Consider the following 16858-nt stretch of genomic DNA (forward strand, 5'->3'; position numbering starts at 1 on the left):
AATGCTCTTTCAAAGATTTCCATCTGTTATTGACTAAAAAACAGGGTTTACCTAAATAATGTTTGTTTGTTTTTCTTTCTTTCCTTTTGGAGGAGGACAGAGAATGAATGTCCTATAAGTTTCATTCAGAATTTATTATGCGCTACTCTTAATGATAATAAAACTCCATGTCATTATACGGTCATAGCTATGATCTTTACATTTTGTTCCAAAGTATGGCATTTACTGAAATTAGATTGTAAATTCCAAACGTGTAAACATCTGTTAGCTAGGGATTGTATATAACTGTATTCCTGCTCTGCTTGCTTACTGATGTTTATGCTGCTGACTCCTGTTAATTGGTTATTGTTTGTAAAGTGCTTTTGAGATGAAAAGCTAATGATTGCTGTACCATAGGAAGGTGTGGGTGGCTGCTGTGACAGTTGCTATGGTTGTATCCTGGGGGGTTGACTGCCAAGGCTTGCTTGTGGGCTGCTGGAAAATGAGGAATCCCTGAAGAATTCTATGCCCCTGCTCCCCAAAACTTTCCTATTCAACCCTCCTGGCTTTGCTAAGTCAATCTTTGGACATAATAAAAAATCATCGTTCCTGCAAAACTGTAAGAGGAAGGCTCTTCAAAGACTTTTTATCCACTTACCACTAGAGTTAGCTCTAATGCATTTGGATGGCATCCGCATTCCATTACAAAAACAAAACAAACCAAAACATAATAGTAATAGAAATACATAAAAAGTCCAAAAAAGATGTTGCTCTTAAAAAATAGGGACATATGTTTTATTTTTTATCTGTTTTTTTTTTTTTTCCTGCTGTATAAGCTTAAAGGAAAGAATATTTTTATCTCCTTATTTTCATGTTTTGAAATGTAGGACTTATATTTGTTAAAAGGTTTGCTTAGAAAAATGTAAATGTGCATTGATAACATTTTCCACTCATTTCTTTAATAGACCTATATTCAAAGGGAAAAATGTTTTTAAAAAAGTGTTTTTTTTCTAAAGTTACTGAATTTTCTGCACTGCAGAGAAATGATATTTCGAGTTTCTATGCATTATGTGATTCTCATGCTGAGATTTTAAAAAATAATAAATATTAAATAATATTAAATAATTATACTGATTTTCTTTTTGTTGGCCTATATGCTTGCTTTTTGTAAGGTCTATTTCTTGCATTTTCCAGATCTCTTCTAATCTTACATATTAACATTTCATAATCACAACATCACACATTACATTTCATGGCTCCCATGGGGGCACACTCCTGTGATATGTGCAATTTGTCCTGGAGAGGAAAGCGGTGTCCAGGAGGATCCACACCATTTCCCAGATTCCTCATGGAGACAAAATATTTTCCAGCTATTCATTATTAGTCAGCTGGTAATCAATGAGCTACTTAGAGTTTCAGAAGAGACAAAAGCAGGTACAGGTCCTGTAGCACACATTGACCCCTTAGCGAGGAGCTACCTTGAGTTTTGTCCAAAATAGTACACTTATGTACCTATTGTTAAAATTAAGATTTGTTTAGAAGCTCTGCCATACTTACCACGAGTAACTTTGAAGTTCTTACAGGTTTTAAACCTTCTTATAAAATTAGAAAATCTTTCAGAGTAATCAGAAATACAGAGATGCTCAGTACAAAGACATTTTTTCATCAATTTTTCATAATCAAGAGAAATTAGAGAAAACCAAATGAGAAATTTGAGAAAGCCAACATATAGACAGGCTGCGCAAATTATTGTACAACTTTTAAGGTGACACTGTGCCACCATTATGACAACATGAGGAATGCTTATGATATTGTATGAAGTAAACAAAAAACAATAATAAAGTGATTGTAAAATATGTTCTTAACTATGTAAAACATTCATAGAAACTGTCTGGAAGGAAATACAGCCAAACACTAAGCGTGATCATTTTCTTCTTAATGATCATTTCATATTTTTCAAAAATTTTATGATGAAAAAATGTTTTTTTCACTCATTTTCTTTTTAAAATAACTACTTAAAACATACAAAGGTATAGAGAATGATATAAAATAACAGACATCCTTGTATTTATATGAGATTTTGCATGCTATTTTTTGTCTCGCTTAGATGTTTTCGGTATTTTTTTGAGGTAAAGCATTTGATTTCTCTGTCTCTTTTCCTTGAGGTAATCACTATTCTGAGGTTTACGAGTTTTTTATTTTTTATTTTTGCTGCATGTGTAAGCATTCATAAACAACATATAGTATTATGTATATTTAAGCTTATACATAAAAATAGTTGTATACATATATATCATTCTGCAATTTACTTTATTCATTCAAACTATATTTCTATTTTCTTTAGTATTTCAACAAACATCGATTTATTAAATAACCAGTTTATGTAGTTAATAATATATTTTATAATTGAAAATATCTCAAACCAGACTTTGACTTACACTTACTTTATTACAGAGAAAGGGATTTTTTTCTTTATATAATTTATATACATTGCTATAGAAAACCCAGCATATTTGATTGAATTTGGCTATTAATTGAAAAAAAGCATGATTATTAAATTCAATTACTAAATTCAACAGAGAGAATATTTGACTTAATTTTTTCTATTGTAGAAACTGCTGAAAATATAAGATTTACTTGTGAACCCCTGACTGAAGACACTAGTATCTACTGTGGGGAAGATGTAAAGTAAGTAAGAGGCCTCCAGTGTGAGGATATGTAATGTTTCATTTTTATAAAGGCAGGACTAGGTGTGGTGCACACAGCAGACATGGAGAAATGGGAGCTAGACTGTCACTTCAGACCGTTTCCTCACATTAAATGAAGTAAGAGAATAACAGGCAGTTCTAAGTTATAGTTTGGCTTTATTTGAAACAATGTTTAGTTTTGGGGAAAATTATGGCCTTTATTTGCTCTTTCAGGGACTATTTTCCTCTGTTCCTTAGAAGTCCTCAGTGCTTGCTTTCTTGAGAAAGGAAGTGGGCCTGAGACATCACTAACAAATTAATATGAATTATATTCATGTATTTCCTGTTCTAGGAAGCTATATTTTTAAAATTTATTCATGATGACATATGTAGAGTTGGCTTGTTTTAAAATGCTATATAAGATCCCACTGATTAATACACAATAATTTATTTATTTTCCCAGTAATTGGACAGTAAAAAAAACACACAAAAACTTAAATTTTCCAAAGTTTAAAATTTTTTGTTCTTGTAAAATGCTGCAATTAATATTCTTAAAGGTCTTCTTGTACACATTTGAGAGTCTTTCTAGGATATAACTAGAGGTGGCATCATTGGGTTGAATGTATCTATATCTTAACTTAGATTTTACCAAATTATTCTCCAATTTTATACTTCCAACAGCCAAATACACGAATTACTATTTCCCTATGTTCTTGTCAACACTTGATAGTAGCCTTTTAAATATTTGCCTAACTGATAAATATAAAAGAACATCTTTAAAGAGCTTTTATTTGTTTTTCCCTGTTTACTAGACTTTAGGATATGCTTTGATGTAAATTGTCTCTTTGCCCATTATTCTACTAGGTCATTTGTCTTTTTCCTATTGGTTATTAAGCATTTATGATATAGTTGGAATATCAATTCTGTGTCAGTTATGTGTGTTGCAAATACATTCTTCCAGTCTGTAAATTGCCTTTGTATTTTAAAAGTTTCTTCTGATGAACAGAAGTTTTAAATTATAATGTAATAAAATGTATTCACCTTTTCTTTATAAGTTTATGCATTTTGTGCCTTCTTTAAAATATATTTCACTATCCTGAGACCATAAATACACTCAATGTTTTCTTTTAAAATTATTTTTTTTATGCTGTGATGATTAGATTTCTAAGTTTATTTATTCCTTATGTAGATAACCATTATCCTGACATGATTTATTAAATGGTCTGTTGCTTCCACACTATGCAATGCTGTCTCCATCTTATGTCAATTTTTCCAATATGAGTAGGGGTTTACCTCTGGACCCTTTGTTTTTTGTGTCTATTTGATTATTCTTGTATTACTATGACACTATGATAACTACTACAGCTTTATAATATGTTTGTATTCATTATGGCAGGTCTGTCTGCCTTAGTTTTCTTAATAATTGTCTTGCCTATACTGGGCATTTTGTTCTTCCATATAAATTTTGTTTATTCCATATAAATGCTTTTGGAATTTTGATTGGATTTTTATAGATTTATAGATTAATTTTTTGGAGGATTGACATGTTTAAAATATTGAGTTTTCCCATGTAGGAATAGTTTATTTCATCATTTAATTAAGTCTTTTATGTCTTTAACATTTTATAATTCTTTATACATCTTTTATTTGATTTTTTCCCCTACCACTATATATCTGTATGTGTATATAATATTGCTATGAAACTGCATTTGTACAGGAAAGTGTCTGGTCTATAGGAACTCTTCATTTTTTCTGTATTAATGTTGTTTTTATAACCTTGTTGATCTCTTTTATTGGTTGTAATTTTATGTATAGATTCTCTTGGGTTTGCTATGTAGAAAACCATGTCCTTGACAAATAATAATTGTTAAGGCCTGGAATCGTCCACCCTTCAGACTGACAGAGGACACACACGATAATGCAAGTCACACAGCGAGGTTTATTTCCAGCCAGCTGGGGTCCCCGTCTCTGCCCGACGCAGCGGGTTTTAACAAGGACCCCAAACCCTTAAAGCTAAGGGTTTTTATAGCGTTCTTAAGGCACTCAGTAATTTTCCATAGTCTTAGGGAGTACAAGATAAACTACAGGACTTACATAGCTTTAAGGAGTATAAGATAAACTACAGGACTCACATAGCTTTAAGGAGTATAAAATAAACTACAGGACTTACATAGCTTTAAGGAGTATAAGCTAAACTACAGGACTTACATAGCTTCAAAGAGTATAAGATAAGCTACAGGACTTCTGGTCTCTGTGCTGCAACTGCCCACATCCTGGAATTTACAATTAGGTTGTTTTAAGCTAAAAGCTGTTAACCCTGACCTTAAGGTAGCAGTTCTCATGCTAACGGTCTCTTACATAATAAATATATTTATTCTTTACCATTATACTTCTGATTTCCTTTTTTTGTATAGTGGTGTATCAGAGATTGCTATCTACACAATTGCTTCTTTCTTTAAAATGGGGATAGAATATACCCAGCTAAAAACACTACATTTTGCAGCCTTCCTTACATATAGGGATGGCCATTGAGATGTATATAGAAGTAGTTGGTTTGGACTTCAAGACTTCTTTAAAGGACAAAATGACTCCTATTATAAGTGTATCCTTTTGCATTTCTCCTGTCTTTCTTTCTGATGCTTGGAACATTGATATGATGTTTGGATCTCCAGTCTCCATTTTGGGATCATGAGGTAACTCTGAGAATGCAAGCAGATGTATGGAATGAAAGAAGGATCTTTGTCCATGATGAATTTATGGAGCTGCAATTTGAGTTCAGCACTAACTACATCAGGATTACATTTAAGCAAGAGTAAAAAAAAAACCTCTACTGTCTTGTTTAAGGCCCTATTACTGTATTTTGCCATGTAAAATGTGCACTTTTTTGCCCAAATTTGTGAGGGAAAAATAATTATACATTACACATGGGTAGTACTAATTCCATACTATATAAATGTTTTTAATTCTTTTATTTATGTTTATGAGTTAAAAATGTAACTCCAGAAATCCATAATGATATCTGTATGCAAAATAACACCCTGGAATACGATAATCAGTTTTGTTGAACTTACGACTAACTTGTACTTATGACTTTAAAACAAAGGTTATAACAAGAGACATAGAAGAACTCAGTAATCTCACTTCTGAGTATTTATCTGGAGAAACCCAAAACACTACTTTGAAGGGACATCCGTATGTTCATTGAAGCATCATTTACAATAGCCAAGATATGGCGGCAACCTGAGTGTCCATCAATTAATGAATGGATAAAGAAGAGGTGGTACATATATGCAATGGAATTTTATTCAGCCATAAAAAATGAAATCTTGCCATCTGCAACAACAGGGATAGACCTAGAGTCTATTGTACTGAGTGGAGTAAGTCAGACAGAGAAAGACAGATTTCACTTATATGTAGAATCTAGAGAACAGGATAAAGAAATGAACAAAATAGAAACCAGCTTGTAGATATAGAGAGTATTTTGATGATTGCTGGATGGGCAGGTGGAGAGATGGGTGAAGGGAGGAGGGGATTAAGAGATACAAATTGATAGTTATAAAATAGTTATGGAAATGTAAAATATATATCGTATGAGGAATATAGTAGTACTAGTATTGTAATAACTATGGAGCTGTCAGATAGGTATTGGATTTATCAGAGTGATCACTTTGTAAGTTATATAAATGTCTAATCACTAAGTTTACAGTTGAAACTAATATAATACTGTATTCAACTGTAGTTGAAAAATTGAAAAAAATAAGTAAAATGAAGTATATTGTTTGATTTGATTTGCTAATGCTTAATTTAGGATGTTTGCATTCATGTTTAAAAGTAGGTTTAGCCTATACTTTCTTTTTCATGATTGGCTTGTCTGATTTTTTGTTAAAGTATATATTACTTCATGAATTGAGTTGTGAATCATCTCTTACTTTATATTTCCCAGAACAGTTTATGTTTAGCATTAACATTACCTTATTTTTGTAGATTATTCATATAATCTTATCTTTAAAATTGCCTTGGTCAGGGATCTTCTGGTGGGTAAAATTCAAATTATTTAGTGGTCATGAGTTTTTATTTCCTATACTATATAATTTTATACTTTTGGAAAAATTTCTGTATTTCTAACTTTTCATGTTTATTAACATAAAGCTATTCCTTACAGTGTCTAATGTTTTCATTTACATTTTTATCTCTCCTCATATTCACTGCTAATATTATTTATTTATGGCTTCTCTCCCTTTATATTGGGAAATACCTCAGAGGTTTGTCTATTTTTTCTTAATCATTTTATTTTAAAACTTTTTCATTTTAAATTTTTTTATTTTTTATTTTATTTTAAAACTTTATTTTTTTATTTTCTGTTACATTAAATCCTGCTAAGTTTCTTTTTCCCACCTATTTAGGCTTTATTTTGTTGTTATTATCTGGCTTTTTGAGTTAAATGCTTAGTTCATTTTTTCCCCCCTAATATCTACATTTAAACAACACATCTATTCTAAGTACTGCTTTGGCTGTATTCTACAATTTTGATACATAGTGTTTTCATTGTCATTTGATTCTTAGCAGATTCTAATTTACATTGTCTTTTTTTCTTTGATCTGCAAATTACTTCAAGATGTGCTTTTTATTTTTAAATATATGGGATTTTTTTGGCTACTTTTCATTATCTTTCCAATTTTTATGTTATTGTTAAATCAGTTTTTATAGTGTTGTCAATTTTCTAAATATTTTAAATTTTCTTTCAGATATCTTATTGCACCAGTTTTTTGAGGATGCCAATTCTTCTTTTCTGTGTGTGTGTGTGTGTGTGTGTGTGTGTGTTGTTGTTGCTTTTGTTGTTGTTGCTTGTGATATGGTTGTTCATTTCCGGTCTGTTTTATACCTTTTTTTAAAAATTGAAAATACCTCTTTAGTGGTGCCGTTTGCTTCACTATGGGAATTAATGCATCCCGGATTATGGGACTGCTTCTCAAAAATAGTATTACCTTTATTTTTGCTAAGATTTCAGTGAGTTAAATTGGTGATTTCAGTGAGTTAATTTGTGTTGATATCTCAACTTGGGAATCTTACACAACTAGATAGCTAAATGTTCCTCTACACTTACACACATTTCAGATTTGGAGTTTTGTTTCTGATAATACAATGAATACCAAGAGCCCTGAGCAGAAAGTTTTTCACGTTTCCCTGGAGGATAATCAGTAAGAGGGTTTCTGCGTCCCTGTTTATATAGGGGGTCACCACTCCAGGTCCCTGACTATATGTGGGGATATAAGTGTCAGCTACCTGTCTCTCAAGGCCTCCAGGCCATGTATATTTTTCCCCAGGAGCTGGAGACTAATTTTAGAGCCAGTATTTCTATAGACCCCGTTAGATCAGGTGACAAAATAATTGCTCTGTCTTTGAGTTCCTGTTTTATTTCTATCACCTGGAGATTTCCTTTTCTTTCTCCCAAGATTGCCTATATATTCATTTTCTTTGGTTACATTTTATGTGGTTTAGCTGACAGTATAAATTTGAAATCCACACTAGAACTGGATGAAGGGAAACTAAAGTTATTGGAGGAGGAGAAGGGGAAAATCCTTCAGGAACAGAGAGGACCTAGCAAGGTTCAGTGACATATTGCTCCAGAGACTAAGTAGAATCTTCTCGGGACCTGTGGGGGCACATCCTGACCTGTTTGTGTTCTGTAACAGCATACTAAGAATGAGGTCTGGCCGCCTGATAGAATGGGCACTTGTTGAGCTGGCTTCTGGAAGTTACCCAATCCTAGCATTGCATTAGTGCCATGATCAGTTGGTGGGAGAAGATTCTAACAGAAAAGGAAGTCATGGTGCTGCTGCTTCATACATACTTACACTAAATGGGAGTGACGTTTTATATCTTATAAAATACATTCAAAAGTGATAAAAAGCAGAGACTGCACTCTCTCTGACTGATTTTGTTTAATGCAATTCACATTCAATAGATGCCTACTGTGTTCGACTAAGAAAGAGAGTGGTAGTTAGGTGTTTGCAGCAGTCTGCTCAGCAGAAGAGGTGGGTGTACATACTTGACCCTGAAGCAATGGGAGGCTTGTTATAAAAGTGGTATGAACAGATGCTGTGGAAGCAAAGGCAAAAAAGTAACAAGTCTGTTGATTCACATGAGAGGGAATGAAGTAGTAGGCAAACATTTCCAGAGGCAATGTATGAGCTTTGCTATGAAGGAAGACTAGGATGTTACCTGCGTTGAAAGGGATAACCTGAGTTGAATAGTAAGACCTCCTTCTGCAAAGGATTCAGGCATCTGTTAAGTAATCCACTGGAGCTAGAGTCTAGGGTATAGTAGGAGAAGGAGGTGAGGCTAGTCCATATCGTGAAAAACCTGGAGTAAAATATTCACCTTCATTTGTTTCAGATATTTTTTTCCCCTCTGAAGTTAGAGAAAATGACTTTTCTTTTCCACTTTTTCTTATTTTTAAAATTTATTTGCTATAATTTTAAAGCTACATATGATACTATTAGGTAATTCAGATCATCTAGGATGTTACTAATCAAGACCCATGCTCCAAAACACCACACAGCGAATATATGCAAGAGTTTCGTCCAGTTTCTGCTCTTAGAGATGTAAGGGAAAGGGCAATTCCATTTTTAATTTTTCAAGGGACTTCCGTAATGTTTTCCATAGTGGCTGTTCCAATTTACATTCTTACTAACAGGGTACAAATGTTTCCTTTCCTCCATACTCTCCCAACACTTGTTATCTCTTGTCTTTTTGATGATAGCCATTCTAACAGGTGTGAGGTGATATTTCATTTTGAGTTTGATTTGTATTTCCCTAATAATTAGTGATGTTGATCACCTTTTCGTGTACACTTTACCAATTTGTATATCTTCTTTGGAAAAATGTCTATTCAGTTCCTCTATCCATTTTTAATCAGATTGATATTTTATTGTTGCTGTTATTGAGTTATATGACTTCTTTATATTTTAGATATTACCCAAATCAGATATATGATAGTGAAAATGACATCTTGTATCAACTCAGTAGATGTCTACCTTTGGATTGTATTTTGATGTCCTTAAAGCCCTTGCCATATACCTAATTTTCCTTTAATAATTGACTTAGCCGGTGAGATAAGAATTGGCCTAATTGGTTTACTCTAATACAGTTATGTTGGGAGAAATAATCGATTTTGAAATTTTTTTGTATAAAAATCACTGAGGAGTATTATTTTTAGTGATTGCCATAAAAATATAACACTAGGAATTTTATCCCTGAATGAGATAGATATAGACAAAGCAAGGCTCTGGTGTATTACTACAACAATTTTACATCCCATGCTATTTACGCTACTTGTGATTTTCTGAAAGAGATACTCATATGACTTTTAAATTAATGTGCTCAGCATTTTACTCAAAAATAATGACTTCATTCCTCACCTTTTTTTATAATCACTGCAAGGATATAAATAAAAACAAGATGGCGAGATTTCACTAAATTGGTGAGGCTTACTAGAGTAGTTTCTAGACTAGCATGATGTAAGAGGAAAAAACTGAAAAGCACAGGCCCAAAGTCTTTTAATAGTCATTTATAATTATGTGTATGCTAGACCCAAAAATTCACAAGAGAATATTTATTATCCTGGTTTTAATTTTAGTTAAAAATCAGAGTAATATGACCTTTTATTGCTATGCTAGTCAGTTTTTTACTTAACCTATTGTTCTTATATTCCACAGATCTATCTATCTCTATATAGCTTTTATCTATCTAGCTATCCACCTGTCTAGATATTTTAATGTCCTACTGGCCATTGAAGCATTGATTTGAAATATAGTGAAACAATATCTGATTCCTTTGACCAATGCCTTGCTTCTCTATTTTGGCTTGCTTAGATTTGGGTACCTAAATCAGCTTTAAAACGGATTATCTCTGGTTTGAATTTGTGAACTGCAAATGCACTCAACAATCTGATCATATGTGGTATTTCTGCAAGTGTGAATAAATGGGGATAAACTTCATGCCACCTACTGCAATCATATCCCTTGCAGATTTGAGGTTAAATGGCAAAAATGGAAGGGTGATATATGTATAGTGTAATACTCTACTCATATTTCTTTATATTCAATACTTAGAGGCCTGAGTATTTGAGAAATAATGCAAATTCTGAAAAGTATTAATAATTTTTCAAAGACTGTTTTTGATGAACTTATAGGTTTAAACCCATTTAATACAATTAATGATACAGGTTAGGTAGCATGTCCCTAGGTAGACAGGGAGGTCCCTCGTGGAATAAACAAAGACAGTCAGTCATATCCTAAAACTTCAGGTTTTGAAATCACTCCTTCGCTCCAGGACATAATGTAACAAGGCCTTGAGGCCTTGAGGTTAATCATAAAATTCATTTTGGCCTGACAAACGGAGCTGATGTGATAGATAAACAGTGGGTTACTTTCCTTTAGGATGAGCAAGCACAACAAACCTGGTAGACGAATCTCATTAGAAGGCACCAGTTCCCTTCTTCAAACAAATTCTCTTCTTCAAACTGCTCCCCTTCCCCAAGCAGGCAAGGGAAGGTATAAAAGTAAGAGCTTTTGCCTCAGTCATGGGACAACCCCCATTCGGACCCCCTTCTGCTCCGGAGCTGCAAACTCTTCTCCTGCCTCTAATAAACTATCCTCTTTTTAAAAACTTTTTGTCTCTCCCTGGTCTGTGTTTCCATTCTTCGGCTTCACGAGACACAATTCTGGCCCACACTCAGAAACTCTAGCAGATCCAACATCACCTACATCATTAAGAAGAAGAAATTGCAATTATTTTACTGAATTTTTTAAATCTTTACAGAAGATGATATGTTAGATGGAATTTAAAGAATTGAAATGTAATTGTTAATCTGAAATTGAAAGTCTAAATTGGGTAACATATGGTGTTCTAGGCTCTGAAAAATGAGCAAAAAGATTCCTTGTCTCACATGAATTTATTTCATTAAATAGGACTTTAGAGTTTAACCAACTTTTAGAAGCAGAACCAGAAAGATATTTCTTTTTAAAGTAGAGGAAAAATGATGACTAAGAGGGAGAGAAAAAAATTAATTAGGAGAGGAAATTATCACCTGGAAACATTAAACATAACAAACTTATCTGGTATTTATCACAGGAGTTTCAATGTTGGTACACATGAAAAAATATTTAGCTATTGATTTCAAAACAGAGGAATCATTAAAACTAGAAGTGGTATTTCTTAAAATGTTTTCACTCAGCAAACACTTATTAAGTATTACTATTTATCAAGCACTAAGTAAAGTATTTCTTGTCCTAAGGAATTCTTAGAAGAGCTCCAGGAGGTGTTAGGAAGTGGCCTGGAGACAAGTGACTTCTTCCAGGCTGAAGGGTATAGTAGATGGACAAAGGAGGGACATTCAACCTGTCAAAGCTAGGGCCATAAGATTTGCATTTACTTTGCTGGCTTTGATGTTGTGAGTGATCACAGACTAGCTTGGCCTTTCTGAGATACTTACATTTATTGTCACCTGGCTGCCCAGGACTTCCCTGGCCATTAGATTTGAGAGGCTCCTCTCAGCCTCTACAATGTACCTTCCTTCCAAGAGCACTGTAGAGGGACAGAAAGCTTTACCAGTGTGGTGGGACAGTGCCCCAGGGGCCTTTGTGGATCTCAGGGTTCCTATTTTCTATAATAGAAAAGACCCTTTCTGTGAATGTTCCTGAGGTATTGCTGATTACTCCTCCCTGTGGCTGGCTATACAAATTCGCTAAACCCAAGGGGTTGGTACTTGACTAGGAGACAGATTTGGCTCTGCCTCTCCTTTTCTTTCAACCACAGCTTTTATAGAGATGCAGATTAGGAAGCCCTTCCTGATGATAAGATACAAGTCCTGGGTGGGACCATCCAGTCGCCTGGATTTCCTCCTCTGTAGGATCCCACAGAATAAACAAACAACATGTGGCCTGAGTCAGGGAAGATGAGGGGTCAGTTTGGCAGAGCTGGAGCGGAGCAGAAGGGTAGGTATGCTCCCGCAAAACCAAGGAACAGGAGTATATTACAGTATCTTATAATAAATTATAAGAAGCTCAGAATTGACATGCAGAGGGTGAGAGGGGAAAAGTGAAAAATGAGGCTGAAGAGGAATTCGGGGTTTAAGACCATTCATTCTTTGCATAGGAAGTAACGATGTGGCACTTAATTTTGAAGTGGTAGGGAGATATGGAAGGGTTTTAAGGAAGAAGATGCCAGACTTTGCCTTGTGTTTTAGAAAAACTGATCTGGACTGTGGTGATAGAGAAAAATGGTAAGCAAGTTACCACAGCCTGAAAGTGAGAAACAATGAGACCCTGGAATAAGGGAGCTGTGTGGGATTGAAAGGAAGGGTTGGAGGAGGCAGATGTTTAGGTGGAGAGATGACAGGACTTGATAAATAAAGAAACTTATCCTTGCTTGTGGGAAGGAAAGGGACCTACCATGTTTCCCTGAAAATAAGACCTAGCCAGACAATCAGCTCTAATGCGTTTTTTGGAGCAAAAATTAATATAAGAGCCAGTGTTATTTTACTATAATGTAAGACTGGGTCTTTAATATAATATAATATAATATAATATAATATAATATAATATAATATAATATAATATAATATAATATAATATAATATATAATAATATAATACAATACAATATAATACTGGGTCTTATATTAATTTTTGCTCCAAAATACGCATTAGAGCTGATTGTCCGGCTAGGTCTTATTTTGGGGGAAACAGGGTATGACTACAGAGCTTCTAGCTGGGTGGCTGGATGGGTAGGGGCGTCATTATTGCAGGAAGGGGATCAAGAATATATTTGAGTGGAGATAAGATAATGAGGTTAGTTTTTGATATCAAGTGTGTAATAGTAGAGATATACACTATGCACAGAAGATTGTTGTTCAGGAGAGCTATCCATCCTGAAGTTTTAGATACAGGTATCATCAGGCGTGGATGAGGTCAGCTAAGGATAATACGGGTGGGATGTAGGGGATTTTGAAGGGCAGACTCAGGATATTAATACTTAATAGATATTTAGAATGCAATCATAAAATGTCTGCTGAATGAATTCATTATTTTTAATTGCAGTACAAGTTCTGACAGTTAAGTTCACAAACTTGTTGCAATGATGTGACTGCCCTTTTTTTTTATATCAGAGGGATTATTCATTATGAATTTGTACCAACTGGACAAACAGTTAATCAAGTTTACTATTTGGAAGTGCTGAAAAGGCTGCATGAAAAAGTTAGACGACCTGAACTTTTTTGCCAATGATTCATGGCTCGTGCATCATGACAATGTACCAGCTCACACGGCACTGTCTGTGAGGGAGTTTTAACCAGTAAACAAACCACTGTCTTGGCACACCCTCCTTACTCACCTGATCTGGCCCCCAATGACTTCCTTCTTTACCCAAAGATAAAGGAAATAATGAAAGGAAGACATTTTGATGACATTCAGGACATCTAGGGTAATAACAGCAACAGCTCTGATGGCCACTCCAGAAAAGAGTTCCAAAATTGCTTTGAAGGGTGGACTAGGCTCTGGCATGAGTGCATAGCTTCCCAAGATGAGTACTTCGAAGGTGACCGTAGTGATATTCAGCAATGAGGTATGTAGCACGTTTTCTAGGGTGAGTTCGCAAACTTAATTGTCTGACATCGTATGGCCTGTTTGAGAGAAGAATGAGCTGGAACTCCAGAAGCCTGAATTTGGGTCTGCATCTGGTGGAGTAACTGTGCAAATCAGTTTCTTTCACATTCAAAATCTCATAAGACTATTGGAGGCAATGAAACAAGGAAGTCTTATGCTTTGTTCTTGGTTTTCTACTGTTGTTTTCTACCTTTGTTTTCTCAGAGGTTTTATCATCACAGATAGTAGATAACAGAAGGAAAAGTCACTTAAGGAGCAGCAGGAAACTTCTCACATCAGGAATAATCTTGAGTTGAGAAGAGTGCAAACATGTAGAAACTCACTTAGAAATTAGCATCCATCAATACATTTGCCAATAATCTTCCTCTATAAGTGGACTTGGTGTGCATCCTCCTCAATACAGGGACATGCTTGAACACACAACTATTTTTTCTGTGCTGTTATGCTTTTTTGTATCACATTTCTTTTCTTGGCCAATTTGCCTCTTTCCTATCCCCTCCTCCCCCACTTTTAAATAGGCTTTTTAAGTGCAATTTTAGGTTTACAGAAAAATTTAGTGGAAAGTACAGCAAATTCCCATAAGTTCTCTGCCTCCTTCATTATCAACTTCCCCACCAAAGTGGTGCACTTGTTACAGCTCATGGACCTACATTGACACACATTATCACCTAGAGTCCACACTTTACATTAAGGTTCAGTCCTGGTGCTGTACATTACATGGGTTTTGAGAAATGTGTAATGTTATACTATCATGCAGAATAGTTCCACTGCTCTAAAAATCCTCTGTAATTTAACTATTCATCCCTCCCTCCCCTTTATGCTATTATGTTTTAAGTCATATTATATGTCAGTGTATGGTTAAAAATTTCAGTTATCTTACAGATTTGAATGTGCATTAGAATATGTAAAGAATACATGTAAAAGCTAGACACTGTAACCCATGTCTACCCAGGTCAAAAATTTCATGATATGGATTATTATTGTTGTTCAAATTATAGTGCTATTTTTAGTAACGTGTTGTAGTAGTTAGAACTTCATCACCACAAAAGATCCCTGTGTAATGAGGTTAGCCTCTCAAGTCTTTCTGGAAGGAGTAGAGACTATAAATAAATACTGCTTTGTCAGGTAAACAGATAAATCTGTATCGGTTTATAGGACAGATTATTTCTATTTTAGCATAATAACAAAATTTCTCCTTTATTATTTGTTACAATGAAGACTTACCTGCTATCTAGGACAAAACATTTTTGACCTGAAAGCCACCACCTGCATTTATATCAAATCATTTTGGGAGCTCTGTGTGTATGTGCACATGTGCACATATGTATATGTATGTGTGTGTGCTTGCATGCATATGTGTGTGTGCAAGCACAAGCACGTGTTAGTGTGTGTGCATGTGTTCAGTACATTTTCCGCATCTGAAATTAAAATAAGAAAGAAGCAAACCAGCTGAGGAGTAGACAGGAGAGGATTGCAATAAATTTATTTTTTAACGATAGAAAAAAATAAAAATTAAAAACAGAGCAGTAGAGATGACAGAGCCAAATGAGGGAGAGAAAAAATAAGTTAGATAGAGAGGAAACACATAAGTACAGGAGGAATCAGGTCATTTTGGAAGAATGTGGTGAAAAGTTGCTAATGGCATCAGTCCTCATGGCAAAAACACCTTCTTTTTTCTCTAATGAGGACCTGAATAGTCCAGAGCAGTAATGCACATCTGTGTTGTAATTCACTGTAATGACTTTATTTGGCCAGGAATCTGTTACATTATATAGGGTGATTGAATTTTTTTTTTTTTTACTGTCTTCCTTATAAGGGTGTAATTGTTTCAGTTTAAATAAATTGTCCAAGGTTCTTGATTTAGCCACCTCACTAGGAAAATCTTTGCAAACCTTTCCCAGGTGGGCAGAGAGGTTTGATGGATTAAATGTCAGATTGCAGTCTATTGAAGTTTATAGAATAAACTGGTCTCCAATAATAAACCTTTTCTGGGGGCCAAACGAAGCACAGAAATGATAAGAAACCAAATAAAACTAAAGCATTAACACTGAACTACAATCTTGCCATGTCTTCACATAGCGTGTTTCAGGGAATACTTATAATTCTCATATTAACTAAAGTAAAATTCATGTGTCCATTGCAAATTTGTAGAACCACCCTCCTTTAACTGATTTAGGGGTAAAAAACTTCCAGTAAAGAAGGTAATCAGAAAATTAGGATCTATTGCTATAATGCTAGCAGCATGATCCTGTTTTTTTGTGGGATGAGGGGTAAAAAATTGCTTAACAATATGCTAATATGTATTCTTTTATAACAACACAGCTTTTATTAGAGTGACAAGAAACAGTAAATGGAGTGTCTGAAAGGGTCTGTTGGATTCTGACCAGGGTTTGATAAGTAGATGGCAGTCATGCATAATTGCACTCCAAACAATTTTTAGGTTTTTAGGTTACTTGATATTCCAGTTTCTTAATATCTCTGACTTTCAACCATTATTCAAAATAATTTAATGTGGGAAAGCTAGGGT

This window comes from Rhinolophus sinicus, chromosome 4 (genome assembly GCF_057876585.1).
Source record: "Rhinolophus sinicus isolate RSI-liver-muscle chromosome 4, RSI-T2T, whole genome shotgun sequence".
Lineage (NCBI taxonomy): Eukaryota > Metazoa > Chordata > Mammalia > Chiroptera > Rhinolophidae > Rhinolophus > Rhinolophus sinicus.